This window comes from Myotis brandtii, unplaced genomic scaffold, assembly GCF_000412655.1.
Source record: "Myotis brandtii unplaced genomic scaffold, ASM41265v1 scaffold179, whole genome shotgun sequence".
NCBI lineage: Eukaryota > Metazoa > Chordata > Mammalia > Chiroptera > Vespertilionidae > Myotis > Myotis brandtii.
The window spans coordinates 2,023,653-2,038,773 of record NW_005356635.1 but is presented as its reverse complement, the minus strand read 5'-3'; the positions used below and the strand labels follow the sequence as shown (position 1 = coordinate 2,038,773).

At 37.6% G+C, this 15,121-nt stretch overlaps 1 protein-coding gene across 6 annotated transcripts in view; it reads left to right on the top strand.

Moving 5' to 3' along the window:
- NRIP1 (nuclear receptor interacting protein 1) overlaps positions 1-15,121 on the top strand; it is a 121,170-nt gene that overhangs the window by 26,137 nt on the left and 79,912 nt on the right. Inside the window, exon 3 of one of the 6 annotated variants that reach the window (XM_014537414.1) lies at positions 7,425-7,465. The exons of the other annotated variants lie outside the window; for them this stretch is intronic. The gene's annotated coding sequence lies outside the window, so the exon portion shown is untranslated. The remainder of the gene's footprint in view (positions 1-7,424; positions 7,466-15,121) is intronic. 6 annotated transcript variants of the gene reach the window in all.

Here is a 15,121-nt window from a genome sequence, read left to right as displayed (position 1 = left end):
GCGGCGGCGGCGCGGAGGGCTGCTCCTACCCGGGGCCAACAGGCTTTGCTCCATGGCTTGGCGCCCACATATGCAAATTAGCCGCCATCTTGGCTGGCGATTAATTTGCATATCTCACTGATTAGCCAATGGGAAGCGTGTCGGAGTACGGTTAATTACCATGTTTCTCTATTATTAGATAGGATGATGGGCATTTGGGCTGTTTTCAGTAGATAAGTGTAAATATTGTTGCTATGAACATAGGGATGCATACGTTCTTTTTGATTGGTGTTTCAAGATTCTTAGGTTATATTCCCAAAAGTGGGATGGATGGCTGGGTTAAGAGGCAGTTCCATATTTAATTTTTAGAGGAAACTCCATACTGTTTTCCACAGTGACTGCACCAGTCTGCATTCCCACTAACAGTTCCCTCTTCTCCACATCTTCACCAGCACTTGTGGTTTGTTGATTTATTCATGAAAACCATTCTGGCAGGTGTGAGGTGATACGTCATTATAGTTTCAATTTGCATCTCTCTGATGATTAGTGGCATTGAGAATTTTTTTCATATATCTATTGGCCATCTTTATGTCCTCTTTAAAGAAGTATCATTTAGGTTCTTTGCCAATCTTTGTCTTCCTTTTGTTGAGTTGTATGAATTCTTTATATATTTTGGAAATTAATCCCTTGTCTCATGTACCATTGGCAAATACAGTGGGTTCCCTTTTCATCTTGTTGATAGTTTCTTTTGCTGTGCAGAAACTTTTTAGTTTGATGTAGTTCTATTTGTTTATTTTTCCCCTTGTTTCCCTTGCTCTAAGAGATATATCAGCAAAAATATTGCTACAAGAAAAAGAGCTATAAACAGAGAACCAAGATGGCAGCATAAGTAAAAGCCTGTACTTGCTGTCTCCCACAAGCACATCAAAATTACAACTAAAATACAGAACAGCTATCATCCAGAACCGTGGGAAAGCTGGCTGAGGGGAAGTACTACAACTAGAGAGGTAAAGAAGAAAGCACATTGAGACTGGTAGGAGGTGCGGAACAGACTGGTCCGGCACCTGGGTGAGCCGCTTTTTTAATCAGATCGCCTCTGCAAAGGCTGCCCTGAGGAGTGAGGGGTCCCAGCCCCACCCCAGACCCCAGCTCAGGTTTCCAGAGCTGGGGAAAGAAGTCCCTATGGGCAGTAAGAACTACGGACTGTAAAAACCAGTGCGGATTGGGGCTGAGTGACACACAGGTTGCTGGAGACCCAGCTTCTCCACTTAAAAGGCCGGCACCACTAACTGAATTTACAAGCTCCCACAGGGCGAAGCTCTGGGAGATCAGGACACATATGGGGAGAAACTGGACTGTCTGGCATCGGGGCAGGAACTCGGGAGTGGCTTTCTTCCAGACGGAGGTGCTCGCAGTGGTCATTGTTCCTGTGTGGGGACCTCCCCAGTGCAGGGCTGACTGGCAGCTATTTCTATTTGCTCTGCCCTGGAGATTCCCTGAGACCCCACCCCCACCCGGTGTACATCCCCACCCAAGCTGTGTGCAGTGGCTTTTGCATATGAATCGTTTATCCTTTCTCAGCCTAAAACCTGTTGAACAAGCTGCAGCTGGGTCAGGGAGCCCTAAACCTATCAATAAAAGGCCCAAGGCTGGCACCAGCCTGCCTTGCTTCACAGGTGGGCCTCGTCTGGGTACTTCCAAACCTGATACAAAGAGGAGGAATCTGCAGGTCTCTCTGTAGCTCGTAAAGGAGGTCCTAAGCCAGTGATGGCGAACCTTTTGAGCTCGGCGTGTCAGCATTTTGAAAAACCCTAACTTAACTCTGGTGCCGTGTCACATATAGAAATTTTTTGATATTTGCAACCATAGTAAAACAAAGATTTATATTTTTGATATGTATTTTATATATTTAAATGCCATTTAACAAGGAAAAATCAACCCAAAAAAATGAGCTCGCGTGTCACCTCTGACACGTGTGTCATAGGTTCGCCATCACTGCCCTAGGCAATGGCTGACTCTGCATCTCCTTGGAGATCTAAGAGCCAGTGTACCAGTGGTCAGTGTGAGACCATACCAGATTACAACTCTTCACATCCATAAGTGACACACTCCAGAGGCAGACTCAGTGAGCACCAAAGCCCCACTGAAGCAAGTCCTGCCCCATAAGGGTGTCTCTTGCATAACAGCTCTCCCACTGTAGTTGCAGCAGTCCCCACAGCCAGTTAACCTGGAGGTCAATTCCTCCCAGTGACACCAATAGCAATCAAGGCTCAACTACAACAAAACTGTGCACACAGTCCACAAAGGGGTGCACCAAGAGTGTACACCTTAGGTGATTGGGGATGCTGAGCCACTGGGCCCTATAGGTGTCCACAAGGCCACTCTACAAACATAGAGAAGCAGCCAAAATGCGGAGACAAAGAAACATGTCACAAATGAAAGAAATGGAAGAACGCAAACTTCTGGATATAAAGTTCAAAACTACAGTTATAAGGTTACTAAAGAATCTTCTAGAAACCTCAGAGGAACTTAGTGAGACCTTCAAGGATCTTAGTGAGAACGCCAAAAAAATGGGAAGGGACCAGTCAAAAATTAAACATACACTGACTGAAATAAAGAATAGTATACAGGGATCCAACAGTAGACTAGATGATCCCAGAATCAAGGAAGCAAAAAACAGCCAACCAGAAGAGCAAAAAGAAAAAAGAATCCAAAAATATGAAGACAGTGTAAGGAGCCTCTGGGACAACTTCAAGCATACCAATATCCAAATTATGGGGTTGCCAGAAGAAGAGAAAGAGAAAGGTATTGAAAACCTATTTGAAGAAATAATGACAGAAAACTTCCCCTGTCTGGTGAAAGAAATAGACTTACAAGTCCAGGAAGCGCAGAGAACCCCAAACAAAAGGAACCCAAAGAGGACCACACCAAGACACATCATAATTAAAATGCCAAGGGCAAAAGACAAAGAATCTTAAAAGCAGCAAGAGAAAAATAGTTAGTTACCTACAAGGGAGTGCCCATACGACTGTCAGCTGATTTCTTAACAGAAACTAGTCAGGCCAGAAGGGAGTGGCAAGAAATATTCAAAGTGATGAATAGCAAGAACCTACAACCAAGATTACTCTACCCAGCAAAGCTATCAGTTTTGAAGGTCAGGTAAAGAACTTCACAGACAAGAAAAAGCTAAAGAAGTTCATCACCACCAAACCAGTATTACATGAAATGCTGAAAGGTATTTTTTAAGAAGAGGAAGAAGAAGAAAAAGGTAAGATAAAAAATTTTGAACAAGAAAGTGACAAATACATATCTTCTATCAACAAGTGAATCTAAAAATCAAATGAATAAAAAATCTGATGAACAGAATAAACTGGTGAATGGAATAGAATCAGGGGCATGGAAATAGAACAGACTGATGATTCTCAGAGGGAAGCGGGTGTGGGAGGTTGCGGGAAGTGATTAGACAAAGATCTTATATGCATGTATGCATTATGTATGGACACAGACAATAGGGTGGCAAGGGCCTGGGGTGGAGTGGGAACCGGGTGGAGGGGAGCTATGGGGGAAAAAAAAGAGGGACATCTGTAATAATCTCAACAATAAAGATTAAAGAAAGAGTTATAAACAAAGCTAAGTAAATAAATAATAACTATTTCAACTGAAAAAAAATATATTGCTACAAGAGATGTCTGAGATTTTACTGCCTATGTTTTTTTCCTAGGATTTTTATGGTTTTGCAACTTAACATTTAAGTGTTAAATCCATTTTGAGTTTATTCTTGTGTATGGTGTAAATTGGTAGTCTAGTTTCACTTTTTTGCATGTACCTATTCAATTTTCCCAACACCATTATTGAAGAGACTGTCTTTACTTCATTGTATGCTCTTGCCTTCTTTGTCAAATATTAATTGACCATAGAGACGTGGGTTGATTTCTGGACTCTCTTTTCTGTTCCCTTGATTTATATGCCTGTTCTTATGCCAGTACCAGGTTGTTTTGATTACTATGGCCTTGTAGTATAGTTTACTATCTGGTATTGTGATCCCTCCAACATTGTTCTTCTTTCTCAAGATTGCTGAGGCTGTTCAGAGTCTCTTGTTTCTGATAGGTTTATCACACGATCACCAGACATTTGTTTGCAAGTTTATATATTAGAGAAAAAAAAATTTATCAGGAATAGAGAAGACAGAAGTAGTTGTTTTGTTTCTTTGTTTTATGAAAAACAAACAAAAAAACAGCAACAACTTAACCCAAATGATATATTTCTCTACCTCTTGTGTAGATATTTAAGACCATAATGGCCATAGTTTAATATAGTGGTATATAAAATGCTGGTCTTAAAATCATAAGGTTTATATTTGAGCTATAGCTCACTTCAGATTGTTAGCAAATTATTTAATCTGAGCCTCAGTTTCTTAATCTGTATAAATGAGTATACAACCTATATCACAGGATTATTATGCAAAGTAAATGAGGAAGTAAAGTTTGCTGTTATTAGTGTAATGCTTTAGAAAGGTAATGTATTATTGACAATATTGTTAATTCTGTGTTTTTCAAAAAAAATACAATAGATTTTTGGATGACCACTGTTTTACTCAATAGAACACTCTTGCACAAGATTTACACTTTTTTTTCTTCTTTTTCCACTTTAATAATTTTCACAAAGCCTGTTCCATGCTTTTGAAGTTCTTTTCAAGTTTGAATCAGTTAACATCTGCCACCTACTGACCCATTTCTCTCTACTTCCTCCAACTCTGCTCTCTCCTTACATCTTGCTTGTTTAAGCTGAGTGATTAAAGTGGCCTTCACTTGATTTTCCAAAGATCGAGATTAATGCACTGTTAGAAACAACAACTTCTAAATATGTTTGCATAGGAGCCAGTAATATTCTTTTTTCTCCCCTAGAGAAAACAGTTCTCAGAGAAAACAGTTAGTAAAACCGTATGTGGACTTGCTTTTTCTTTTATTGTTTAGTGGTTATAGTTTTTTAAAGTGAGTTCTGCCTACATAAAAAAAGGTCTCAGTATAAAGTTTCTAAAGTGACTCACCACATATGCAAGTACTTCAGATTGCATGCCCTTAACTACTGTTTGAATTTTTATAGGTTTGTAATTTTGCTGACTGCAAGAAAATAAAAGGCCTAGTGCCAGTTCTTACTGGGTCAAGATTTATTTTAAAGTATCAACATTTCCTCAACTTTTTGATACTTAACAAAAGTTTTAGAGATTTTCCTGCAAAAAAGTTTGACTAGGTTTTATTTCAGTAAGAGAAATTTGGGGTGCTAATGCCATCAGTAACAAAAGCATGCAGTTGGTGAACTTATTAATAGAAATTGCCATACACTGGACTACCCTAGAGATGTGTTTTTATTTAAAGAGGCTAGTGGGGGCATCAAGGACTAGTAATTATATTTGTGTCTTCAGCAGAGCTCTAGGTGCAGAAAACTTGACCAGTGATTTGAAAACAGACTGTTACTCTCCTGAAATGATCAGGAGACGGGTTGCTCAAATCAATTCCTGTGACACTAGGGAGGCTTTATTAGGTAGCGGTTTGGGGATGCATTAAGGAAGTACACACTGAACTGAATTTGAATCCAGGTCTATCTCTTTACCTGTTGTACAACTTTGGGCAGTTCACTCTACCACCCTGTGTCTTATTTTCTTCATCTGTAAAGTTCTATAATATCTATTTAATAGGCAGTGATTAAGTGGAATAGACTTAACTATAACATATGACTTAGCACTATAGTCAATAACTGGCATTTACTTGCTATCCAGTTAATAAAAGTTAATCATAATAACTGGGAATTAACCCTCCAAATAGTTGTTTAAAAACTTGCATTCCATGTTGAGAGTCATTAAAATATAGAAATATGTTTGAAGTTTCTTAAAAATCTTTACAAAACCCACATTAGAGTCAAAGCAGTATTTACAGGTAAACCAATTGAATTTGACAAGGATTGGGACACTCTTCTTGAGCACCTATGAATCCTAATCTGCTATTTAGTCTTTGGGCTAATCATTTTACCTTCTAAGGCTTAGTGTTCTCATCTGTAAAATAGGCATAACTTTCTAGGGTTGTTTTGAGAATTAAAGGAATTAAACCATAGAAAGCACTTACTGTAGTTCCTGGCACATGTTATTCTTGTTAGGTATTCTTGTTACTCCACAGGTACCTTTTTGGAGATGGCCTTGAGAACTTGAGGGAAACATAGTTCTGGATTTTTTAAATGTATTGGTTACTATTGGAATTTGGGCATTGAATACTTTTTCATTTGTATAATAATTATCTAGTTGACTTACATTAAGATAAAATACAATATTTGGAATCTCTTATTTAAACAGCACTTTCTTTATATTTTGTAAAAACAGATTTTTTACATTGTATCTGCTATGGTCTAATGTTTGTGTCCCCTCAAAATTCATATGTTGATATTCTAACTCCCAAGGAGATAGTATTAGGAGGTGAGCTCCACCTTCATGAATGGGATTAGTGCCCTTATTTAAAAAGGCTGCAGAGAGAGTCCTTTTCCTCTTCTGCCATATGAGGTATAGCAAAAAGATGGTTGTCTTGAGCCAAAAAGCCAGATTCTCACCGGGCACAGTATCTGCCTACACCTTGATCTTAGACTTCCCAGTCTCCAAAACTGTAGGAAATAATTTCTGTTGTTTATAGGCCACCAGTGCATAGTTTTCTGTTACAGCAGCCTGTAATAGAAAAGACCACATTTATTTTGCAGTCATTCTATGTCTCTGCACTTTTAATCCAGTTTTAATTCATGCATCTGCTTTCCCTCCTGCTTCACTTTCTGTATGTAGAGTGACCCAAAGAAGAAGCAGGAGGGAAGCAGGGGAGGCAAAGATTGTGTCTGAGGCTAGTAGATAGTTAGCCTTACCATGATCAGATTTAAATTGATTTATGACTGCTTTTTCAAGTTTTACCAACAGAATACTTTTATTGCTTTTGATCACTGTTATAGAATAACTTTAAAGGAAATCTCTACTTTTTTCAGCGGCTTTCAGTAATTTTTTTCGGAGCCATAATTTATCCATTAACTTTTCAAAATACAGTAACAGCTAATAAAAGACTGACAATCAAAGAGTTATATATTATGGGTATTATATTAAGTATAGACTCAAGGTTATCCTACATAAAGCTAATTCTTTTATATCCTCTATTTTGGGCTCATTATGTCCAGAATAAATTATTTAATGGCATGGGGATTTTACACTTAGGGAATTTTCCAAGTTTATAAGATTTTTATGAGGAAGCATTGTGTTTTGTTGGTTATTATACTAAGAAGTTGATGAGTTTTAGTTTAGGATAGAGTTTTGGTTTTGTTACTGACTAGTGGTTTGGCTTTGAGTTAAAAAACAAAACCTAATGGCTCTTAGCTCTTTGACTCAAACCATTACTGACTTATAACCCCCTTCCCTTCCAAACTAGGATTACCTGAAGGATAAAGAAGAGCATCTCAGACCAATGAGGTATCCCCCATTGCCTTCTAGTGTGTCCAACACACAAGGAAGCATAATTAGTTAAATTATGCTTAAATCATCATGCCCTGATTTTATTTGGCCTTGAGGCTTCCCTTCTCACTTTTTACCCAACTTTATCTCTCCCTCTTCCCTTTCCTTCTTCCTTTGGATGAGCACTAATAGTTCTGAAGAACCTAGTTAGGCACTTAATAGTTCAGAGCATAATTTTACCACTTAAATTATTTCAAAGCTCTATATTTGGACTGCCTTTTCTTTGGTCATAAATTTATTTTTAATTCTTAATTAAGAACAAACACACTGTTTATAAAATTATTCCTATGAGAAAATGACTCTTGTTCATTGTCATAGCAATCAAGGCTCAACATGTTCTCTAGGCATGTTATTCCTATGAGAAAATGACTCTTGTTCATTGTCATACGACATGTTCTCTAGGCATTCAGTATAAAAATGGGGACAAAACACCTGACTTCCAGCTTAATTTTAGCTTGACATATAAGTAATAGAAGACCTTACTAAAGTAGCTGAAATAATGAGGGATCTATCACTATTTAAAGGATATCCTATATAATAAAAGGCTAATATGCAAATAGACTGAATGATGGAACAACTGAACAACCGGTCGCTATGACGTGCTCTGACCACCAGGGGGCACGTGTGGAACATGGCGGGCCTCGGCCTTGGTGGGATGATGAGCAGATGAGCGGGGTGCCGGTCGCTGTCATTGGGGCGAGCCTCTGGTGGTTACTGAAAATTCTTTGCTCCTGCAGGCCATGGTCCCGCCCAGTGCTCACACCCGCTGCCGGTGACGGTCCGCTCGCACCTACTGCTGCCACTGGAGCTGCCGCTTGTACCCATAGCCGGCCCTGGAGCCATGGCTCACACCCACTGCCGGTACCCAGCACTGGTCCCGATCGCTTGGTGCTGTTAGTGGGTGCAAGTGGCGGCTCCCAGCCCCAATCGCCCCTGAGGTCTTCTCTACTTCCCCATGCTCCTGAGGGGCGACCGGGGCAGCAGCCACTGCTCGCACCCGCTGACGGCGCTGGCCCTAATCACTCTGCGCCGTCAGTGGGTGCTAGCGGGGCTGGCGCCGTTACCTCGTGGCCCACAGAGCCTTTCAAGGTGCACAAATTTGTGCACTGGATCTCTAGTATTATATTATTCAATAGGAAGCTTAGAGCACGGTGATTAATTGACTGCCATAATGATGTTATTAGGAACCCACATGGATATTTTTCATTTTTTTTACTCTGCCATCTTGAGTGTTTTGGCAGTGTCGCTTCATGATTGCAACATGGGCGTTTTTCCATTCTACTATTTTTAAATAAGGAAAACGTATCCTAATAAACTTCATTGGCCATAATTGTATCATATGCCTGTACCTAAACCCAGTTGTCAGAGTAAACATTGTTTGTCATAGTGGCTAGACCTAGTTAGGGTTCACCTCCTAAGGTAAGAGGGTGAGCATTACTGCCAGCAAATGAGAAAGGAGAGGTGTGTTTGTGAAAGGACTGCCACAGTCTGTCACAACTAGGGGAGATCACAGTTTTGTTAATTTCTGCAAAATTTTTAATGAGATCACAAAATGTAGGCAGTCATGCCATGATTTATTCACTGTATGTTTTTTTAGTGCTTCCTGAATTCCACTGCTCTTACTGAGGATAGAGCAGTGAACAAAAGGGAAAACAAATGTTGCCCCCATGGAGTTTATATTTTATTGATGAGATGGACAAACAAGATAAAGCAATTCAATTTTATGGTATCTTATGACAAGTGCTAATCAAATTTGAATGAGAGGAGGGAACATGGAAGGTTTGGGGGCGGGGAGGACGGTTGCATGAAATTTTAGATTATGTCCAGGGAAGGTTTCCTAAGAAGATGACTTGAGTAAAGGCTGAGATAGTGATACACCTTTCTGGAGAGAAAGGGGTATTCTAGTCAAAGGCTCTGTGGATGGAGTGGGTGAATGAGGGAGAGTCACAGGAAGTGAGGTCAGAGGAGGGAGCTACTAGAAGTTTTGAGCAGAGGAATGACCCAGTAGAACATTTTCACAGAATTGCTTTGGCCGTTGTGTTAAATAGACCCAAAGAGCATTAAAAAATGGAAGCAAGGAAACCAGTTAGGAGGCTGTTGTGATAATCCAGGACAGATGATGGGGACTTGGATGAGAGGAGTGAGAAGTAGTTGGATTCTGGGTATTTCCAACAAAGCCCACAGCATTTGCTGATGGTTTAGATGTGCACTCTGAGAGGAAAAGCGGCATCTAGGATAGCAGCAGGTTTTTGGCCTGAACAGTTAGAATGGTGTTGATACTTTCTGAGATTAGGAAGAACAGGAATTGGATTTAACATGTCAGTTAATTGGTTTGTTAAATTTGAGATGTCAAATAAGTAATTAGGTATGTAAATCTTCCTTGATGGATCACTATATATTTTTGAAAAGGATGAGATTCTGCATTAATAATAAGAAATGGCTTTTAAAATAATATAAAGTCAAAAACCAGCAATAAGGAGAAACCGGGAAATGGAAAAATAAAGTGTTACTAGTATATGGGGAGAGATATTTTATATTCCATTGAACAAATATAGGGAAACACTAGAAATAATTTTAAAATAGAGTACTCAAAGAAGCAGTTATACACTGAGAATTTATTTAGTGCCTACTATATTCTTTCAAAAATCGCTTATTAAATATGTATTCTTTGAACCAGTGGCTCATTTTTGAAGCCCCAAACCTTGTTCAAAATATACATAAAAGGGAATACATTACAAGGACCGATAGTATATATTTAGTTTGTGTCCATGCCCTCTGTGACATGATGCAATGATCTTTCTAAGGGACTTGTGTTGTTGACAACTATGTTATCTTCCCCCATCCCAACTTCCTCAGTATTGTGAGCCTATAGTTAATGCTCAAACATATTATTCAATAGCAATCCAAGCAAAGAGAAATAATCACTACAATAAATCTTATGCTTTCCTTTTAAAGAGGAATTAGTCCAAGATACCTTTTAATCAGATTATTGTACTTGTTTGCATTTAACAAGGATGCAACACATAGCTAAGATTTTCAGTCTGTATACATCACATAAAATGCTGAGAACACCTCAGAAAATACCTTTCATATTATAGGTACTCAAATATTTAGATAGAAAATTTGATTTATAATATCATTAACATTTCTAACTTTTAGGACTTTTAAAGTATTATGCTGCATGAAGTAGGTATTGCTTGATAATATGTGCTCTACCTGTAATGCAAAATTGTTTTGTCAGAGAAAAGTACTATAAAATAATATAAGGAATTATTTATAGGGTGAAGAAATTATGCTTTTTAATATGAATTATGCTTTTCTCATCACACTTTTGGCCAGTCCGGGTGAATATATGACTGATGGCCTATATGGACAGTGAAAGGAAACATTTACATGTAGAGGGAAATATTTGTTCAGAACCCGAGTATATTAAATTACTTTAGTTTACCTGTTTCTCATGCTAATTTTTGCAAAATGAGCATTTCCCAGGGGAAAGTTCTACAAATTTGCAGTAAATTTGCAAATTAAGCAAGCATTTATGCTAGTTTCATTTGAGACCAGATTGATAGTAGGTATGAATTAACCTCATTCTTTGACCAAGCTGTGAGGTTTTTATCTACAAGTCTGCTTTCAAGTTCTTTGGGGTATATCCCTTTATATACTTCTTGGTTTTTTATTTTTTTAAAAGTAGAGTTAGGAAAATATGTTGCCTAGCAATTAGCATTTGTTCATGTGTGCAAATTATTACCTAAACTAGTGATTTTCAACCTTTTTCATTTCATGGCACACATAAACTAATTACTAAAATTCTGCAGCACAGCAAAAAATCTATTTTTCGCCCAGCTGACAAAAAAATAGGTATAATTTTTATTCATTCACACTGAACAGCTATTGGTGTATTGTCTGTTGTCATTTTTTTATATGACAGTCTAAGAGAAAAGAGGTCAGTGCCCCTGACTAAATAGTCAGGTAGTGCAAAATTCTTGTGGCACAATTTTGTTGTTGTTGTTTGTTTTTATGTTTTTAAATCACTGGCTTAAATAATGTTATTCTGAAAGTAAAACTCTGATTTGCCACAATGTAGCAGCTTATAATTTATTATGTAAACAGGAATATATTTAAATTATTGAAGCACAATATTGAAACGATCTTCCAAGAACCCATCAACCAATATATAGAACCAGAACTTTATGAATACAGCATGTGTTTCTCCTTGCCTTTGCCCCTGCTGCCCTCCTTGACTCCCTTACTCTTCAGTTTTGTTAATCACTTTTTAGTAATACTGAGTTTACTATGTAGGTCCTTAAATAATATACCATTTAATTTTATTTTTTAAGTTTGCAAAACTGGTAGTATTCTATAAGTAGTCGTCTGAGACTTGTTTTTTTATTTTTTTTTACATTTATTTATATTGTTATATGTAGTTGTAGTCCATTTACTTAACTGCTGAGTAATATTCCATTGTATGAATTTATTTATTCGACTGGTAGACATCTAGTTATTGTTGGGTGTTTTTGTTTGCTTTTGATATTTTATTTGTTTTTGATATGTCTATATTGATGTATTGGTACAGATATGTGTGTGTAGCTATTTTATATATAGGGTGGGGCAAAAGTAGGTTTATAGTTCATATAAAAATAATACAATAATTAATAAATGATATAAGAATAAACTCTGTATTTTGTGTACTCACACTTATAAACCTACTTTTGTCCCATCCTGTATATATAAACTGTCCCCAAAATATATATACACAATTTAACAGTTGGTAACCAACTGAATTTTCACTCCTTTTCAGGTTTAACTGATTTGAAGTAATGGGTGAAGCCAGACTAAGCTTTGAACAAAGAAATCGTATCCTAAAGAGCCACTAGACTTTTTTTTTGTGGGGATACATAAAAGATAAAACTTACAGTACAAAACCAGCAACAGTTGATGAATTAAGGGCATACAAACACTGAACAAAATGATTCTTGATGTTTGCAATTCCATTGCTTTGTGTTATTAGCAGTGAGTGTCTGGACCAGAGTGGTCATCAGTTTGAAAACAGGCATTGACACACAAAAAATTACTCATTTCTGTAGGTTCTTTTAAATTTTGAAAATGAACTGTTATGTTAAACAGTGACTTTATAATCATCCAAAGTGTGTATATAACTCTGTATATAACAAGCATTGCTAATGTTAGCGTTCTTTTATATGTGTTTTGTTCCACATGTGCAGGACTCGGATATATACATAAGAGTAGAAATATAGTTAGAGAATGCTCATTTATATGAGATAATGCCAGATTATTTTCCAAAGTCATTGTATGAATTTTCATTCCACTAGTATGTATTAGAAGCTCACATTGAGCCATTATCATTGGCAAAATTTGGAAAAGTCAGACTTCTTCAGTTTTCCCAATAAAATGCCATCTTATTGTGGTCTTCATTTGCTTTTCTATGATTGTTAATGAGGTTGAACATCTTTTCATGTGATTACTCACCATTGGGATTTTTCTTTCACAAAATGCTTATTTATGTCTTTCACTCATTATGTACCTAAAGCTATGTGTTAAATGACTTTTCTGTTTTTAAGTTTTAAAATAATAGCACACAGAACAGTTGCAAGCACAATAAAGAGGAAAATTTCCCCCCAATGATTTGATTTGATGCATCATCGCCCCTGAATAAACGAGTGCATATTTCCTGCAAACAAGGACATCCTATGTAATAAAGAGCTAATATACTAATTAGACTGAACAGCAGAATGACCATCTGGACATCCTTCCGGACAACCATCTGGACAACCTTTTGGATGAACCTTTTGGACAACCTTGTGGCTGCGAGGGCCAGCCGAGGCAGCCGGGGCTGCAAGGGCCAGCCGAGGCAGCCGGGGCTGTGAGGACCCCTTGCACAAATTTCATGCATCAGACCTCTAGTTGTCCTATAAATCACAATAAAACAATCAAAATCAGGAAATTAGCATTGATTTAATCTTCTACCATCTAATCTTCAGCTCTTCTTCAATTTTCAGAAGTCATCCCAATAATGTCCTCTATAGCAAAATGATCCATTTCAAACTCAAACCTTGCTTATACTTGTCAACATCTTTTCATTTCATTCCCTTACAGTCTTTGACTTTCAAGACCTTGGCACTTTTCAATACTATATTGACCAATTATTTTGTGGAATGTCTCTTCCTTTGGGGTTGTCTTCTGTTTCCTAATGATTATATGAAAGTTATGGATATTTATTTGGAAGGAATATTATAGATGTGATAGTGTGCCTTCACTCTGTATCTTTTTGTTGTTGTTATTGTTAATCCTCACCCGAGGATATTTTTTCCATTGATTTTTAGAGAGTGGAAGGGAGGGGGAGAGACAGAGAGAGAGAAATATCAATTGGTTGTCTCCCGCACGTGCCCTGACCAGGGCCGGGGATCGAGCCTGCAACTGGGATATGTGCTCTTGATTGGAATTGAACCTGGGACCCATCAGTCCACAGGTTGATTGAGCCAAGCCAGCTAAGGCTCCTCTCTGTATCTTATCAGGTTTTTTTTTTGACCCATTACTGTTGATGTTCATTTGGATTACTTGATTAAGATAGTGTCTGCCACATTTCTCTACTATGAAATTACTAATTTTCCCTCTGTATTTAATAATTATTTTATGTGGATGTACTTTGAAACTGTAAATATCCCCTTCCTGATCAAACATTCATTTCATTAATTAATTTATTTGTATTGGTATGAGTTCGTGATTCTGTATTTTACTCAGTGAACTATAATCAATTACTATTGTTACTTATTTTGATGCTCATATTGCCCTGATTTAGCCACCGAGATTCCTTTCAAGTTGGCTTCTGTGCTCTTTTGATCTGTCATTCAATTTCATTCCCACACTATAGAGTTAGATCAGTCATTTTCTCCTTTTTTTGTATCTCCTTCTCTAACTGTAAGAAACCTGCCTACCCATTAACCTAAAATTTTTGCTTATGTGATTAGTCTCACTCTATATAATCAATGTCATATCTATTACACCCTCCCCAAAATTTATTTGAGCTTCAAAGACCCTTCATGTGGAAGCCCTCCTAAACCCTATGTGGATTCCTACATTGTACAGCGCGGTGCACATTTCTATGGGCACCCTCCTCTCCTTGCTCAGGCATTGACAACCATTGTTATATAAAGTCCTGCTCAACCTAAACCACACCTTCAGAGATTGGGCTCTAATTCCCACACCACACTGTTCCCCCTCCACTCTACCATAGACACTGCCTCATTCTGCTCAAACTCTGACACCCCTTACGAGATAACCTCTATCCATTTTATCCATTTTTAATATAAATGTTATAGGACAGACACACACACACTCTAGATGCCAAGATCTTTTTTGGCAATGTGTGCTTTGTGATGTTGTAGTTAGTCTTTTCATTTTTTTTTTTTTTGTATTTGTTGATGAATGGAAGTTTTAAATTATAACATAATTGAATTTAAAATTCATTACATGCTTTATAGGTAGGCCTTCCTATATCTTAAGAAAGCTTTCTCTACTCTGCACTTACAATGGTATTCTCTTATATTTTGTTTAGAAAATATTAAAGACTTGCCTCTACTTAAACTTTAATCCCTG